Source organism: Microtus ochrogaster, chromosome 1, assembly GCF_000317375.1.
Source record: "Microtus ochrogaster isolate Prairie Vole_2 chromosome 1, MicOch1.0, whole genome shotgun sequence".
Taxonomy (NCBI): domain Eukaryota; kingdom Metazoa; phylum Chordata; class Mammalia; order Rodentia; family Cricetidae; genus Microtus; species Microtus ochrogaster.
This window is the reverse complement of record NC_022009.1, coordinates 38,591,028-38,595,037: the sequence shown is the minus strand read 5'-3', so window position 1 is coordinate 38,595,037 and position 4,010 is coordinate 38,591,028. Positions and strand designations below refer to the sequence as shown.

Sequence of the window (4,010 nt, the reverse complement as noted above, 5' to 3'; positions counted from 1 at the left end):
CGAAAGGCGGGTCTCCCTACGAAAGGCGGGTCTCCCTAGCGCCCCCTCTTCTGCTCCGTGGTTTACTCCCTTGCACGCACTCGCACTCACTCTCACCCTCCAGGGCGAGAACTTTCTCGCCGTCTTCGGAGAAACTCCGCGGAGTGTTGTCTGAGCTCGGAGCTAGCGCAGCGCCTCTCCCATAGCAGCTGGCAGAGTAAGTGCCTGGAGCAGGCCTCGTTCGCAGGGCAGGCTAAAGCATCTCGCCGGGAACGAGCAGGGGGGCACTTTGGCACTTCATTAGCTCTCCCAGCCACCGGTTCCTTTTGTCTCTGAGTAGCATCCGTTTCTCTTCAAAGATGCTCACGTTGTCAGTGTGGCAGGAAGGCTGGAAGTTCTGGGAACCGTCCATCCTGAACAGCGGCTGCGATTAGGCTTGTCTTGGGATTTTGGAACCAGAGAACCCTTTAGCGATTTGATGGTGTGTTTTAAAGTGGGGAAAGGGGACCCCGAAAGGTGAGTTGCCTTGGGTCTTAGCCAGGGAAGGCTGAGACCTGAGCTGGGACGAGGCTTCTGCGTACTTAGGTACGGTTTATGGAGGAAGCTCATTTCACTCCGCTCCTGCGCTGCCGACTCTCTGTGGATTGTTTTCTCTGCCACTGTGCATCCCAGTCACTAGGCCTTTGCACAAAAAAGTTGAAAGCAGAAATGAGCACTTTTCCGAACCTGGCAGCCACCTCAGAATAACTACTAAAGAGGCCACCCCCCCCACACCATATTTATTAAAAATTGAGTGACATTTCATTTGAGGTTTTCTTAGGTTCATGACTAGGTTCTCACCAAATTATAGCCTGGCTCATTTTTGCATGAGTTCAGTAAAGCCCAGAGGTCAATATTTTGTTCTGTAAAACCTAACTCCTATAGCATCTGCGTCCCAACATGATGAGCATCTCAAGTTCTTTGTATCTGGCTCTAACTTTAGGATTTAAAACACAGTGGTTTTTCAGGTTATACTGACTAGTTTCCTTCTGCCTTTTTGTTGGGCTACAGAATTTTATTTATGGTATGTCATGGGTCAACTTTCAGAAATACAACAGAATCAAGTGATTCTGTTTTCATAGTTTAGTCACTGAGCTCAGATTACTCAAGTGATTATTGAAGGTCTGCTTTGTGTTTGAATTATCCCAGAGCTGGGGGAGGAAGTGAAAAAATTAATATATAATAGACTTTGCCTCAAGGTTCTTATTGGAAAAAGTTGCACTAACATGAGTCTAGAAGCCAATCTAGTGAGTTCTAATACAGAGAGAGCTGTGGGAGTTCAGGGTAGAGGAAGTTCTAGCAGAGCCTTAGGAGCCTAAATAACTTCCTGGGACACTTGAAACTTGAGCTGGCTCTTGAGTGTTCGTGTTTACAGAGAGATTGGAGCAGTTTGTGAGAAAAAAGCAAGTGTATAAATTGGGGATCGGCCCTGGGGAAAGGGAATGGAGGGAGACACATGAGTAGGCAGTAGAGTTTCTTGGGGAGACGTTTTCCATAGGAAACTATAGGCAGCCAGAAGGTTATCTCTGTAAAAGGATTTTATTGCCAAGTTGAGAGTTGAATTTTTCTTTTATGCAAATTATAACAAACCTTTAAAGATATTGTTTGTTATAAGTTGTCATCCACAGGTTGAGTTAAAAGGAGACAAGAATAAAATGAACCAGGAAGACAGTAGCTAGCTGTTGAGTTACCTGGCTCACATGGGATCCTAAAAGAGAACTGTTACTCTGCCTCCCAAATGCTAAGATTGCAGGTGTGTGCCACTATACCCAGCAAAGTTTACCTCAGTTGTTTTCCTGTAGTGTTAGAGATCAAACCCAAGGATGTTCTACCATTGAGCTGGATAGGGTAAAGTCAAAAGAGTACCTAGCAGATAATGTATGTGTGCATATACATTTACTATGGTTAGATATATGTAATAAAATTTATCATCTTAACTAATGGTAATTGTACAGTTCTGTACACATTTACATTGTTGTACAGTCATTACTGCTGTCATCTGAGGAATTACCTTTTAAAATTATGTGTGTATACATACACATGTGTGTGTGTGTGTGTGTTTAATTTGTGTTTGTCTCTGTGCTTTATAAGGGCAGGTAGGTATTTGTGGAGGCTAGAGATTTCTGGTTCTTCTGGACTAAAGTCACAGGCTGTAGTGAGCACCTGATACGGATGCTGGGAATCAAACTCTGGTCCTATGGAAGAGCAACACATGCTCCTAACCACTGGGCCACCTCTCCAGCACTAAAAAAAAAAAAAGTTCTGCCGGGCAGTGGTGGCGCACTCCTTTAATCCCAGCACTTGGGAGGTACAGACAGGCGGACCTCTGTGAATTCGAGGCCAACCTGGTCTACAAGAGCTAGTTCCAGGACAGGCTCCAAAGCCACAGAGAAACCCTGTCTCGAAAAAACAAAACAAAACAAAACAAAACAAAAAGTTCTTTTTACTAGATTTTATGTATTTTTATTGCGTATACATGCATACAGTTAAAGATCACAGGTGAAAGTCAGTGAACTATTGTGAGAGTTTTCTCCTTTCACTGTGTATGTCCCAGGGGTGGAACTTGGCTACACTGGTTTGTGCAACTGGCACCTTTATCTGGTGAATGATGTTGATGGCCCAATTGGCAGAATTCTTTTTCTCGCCTAGTACCAAGAATTGAACTTAAGGCTCCCTGCATGCTAAATTTAGTTTCTGCTACAAAGTGGCACAACCAGCCCTCATCTTAGGAATGGAATTCTTTCATTTTCCTAAACTTGAGAATCTGTACTCTTTAAACACTAACATGGTTAACCTCAGTCACTGAAATTCATTATTTAACTGTGTCTATAACTTTGACTAGGTAAGAATGTAATCATAGAATCATAAGTATTTGGGTTTTTTTTTTTTTGCGACTGTATTGATGGTCCATTCATGTTGTACAGTGTCAGAATTTCCTTTTTTTTTTTTTGAGGCTGAACAACTCAACTCATTCTAAGTATACACTGTGTTTTGTTTGTTCATCTGTCCTCAGTCACCTGAGTTGCTTCCATCTTTCGACCTCTATGTATAACACTGCTGTGAATGTGATGTAGAAATGACCTGTTCAAGACATTTATTTTGGATGTTTATCAAGCCCAAGAAAGTTTACATTTCCACCAGTAATCAAAAAGATCGTGTCCTGGTGTTTGTGTAGGGTGTGTGTGTGTGTGTGTGTGTGTGTGTGTGTGTGTGTGTGTGTGTGAAGGCTTTCCCCTCTTTTTATGCTAAGCCATCCCAAAGAGTGTGATGTGGTATCATTGTGTTTTAACTTGCATTTACTTAATGGTTAGTGATGAATATCTTTTCCTCTATTTATTGTAGCTTGTCACCTCATCTGCCCCTCTGGGTTTTTGAGAGAGGTCTTGAAGTTTAGGCTATCGTCAAAACACTTATCTTTCCTAGTGCTGAAGTAACAGACATAGACTACCATGCTCAGCTTCTTTGCCTATTTCTTAAATCAAGTTCTGTTTGTTTGTTGAATTGTAGGAGTTCTTTGGTTTTTCTGAATATTGATATCAGACATAATTTTGTAAAATTACATATATTTTGTATGTGCATGCACACTTGTGTGTAGGTGCTAGCATGCTTGTGCACATTCCACAACATGTATATGGAGGTCTCTTCTTTAGTCTTGTAGTTGAGGGCCTGGGGGAGATTGAATTCAAACTCAGGTCAGGCATAACACCTATAGCAGAATGAAAATGTTTTCTATTAATCAATGGGTTGCCTTTTCTTTCTTTGATACCAAAAAAATCGCTTATTTGTTATTGAGACCTAGCCTTGCTATGTGATCAGGCTGGTGTTTGAGCTAATGACCCTTCTTTGTGTGCTTCCCAAACTGTGGAATTGCAGGCATGTATCACCACAAAACTTTTTTTAAAAAAAAAAAATTTCCCCCTTTGGTGTTGGGATGCAAACCCCATGGTCTGCTACTACCAGGCTACATCTGTAGCCCATTAAAAAGTTTTTTT

The 4,010-nt window shown here is 42.0% G+C and overlaps 1 protein-coding gene across 3 annotated transcripts in view; it reads left to right on the top strand.

Annotated features, from left to right (window-relative positions):
* Btbd7 (BTB domain containing 7) overlaps window positions 1-4,010 on the top strand; it is an 81,934-nt gene that overhangs the window by 730 nt on the left and 77,194 nt on the right. Inside the window, exon 1 of one of the 3 annotated variants that reach the window (XM_026780817.1) lies at window positions 65-196. The exons of the other annotated variants lie outside the window; for them this stretch is intronic. The gene's annotated coding sequence lies outside the window, so the exon portion shown is untranslated. Of the gene's footprint in view, window positions 1-64; window positions 197-4,010 lie in introns of those variants that run through there. 3 annotated transcript variants of the gene reach the window in all.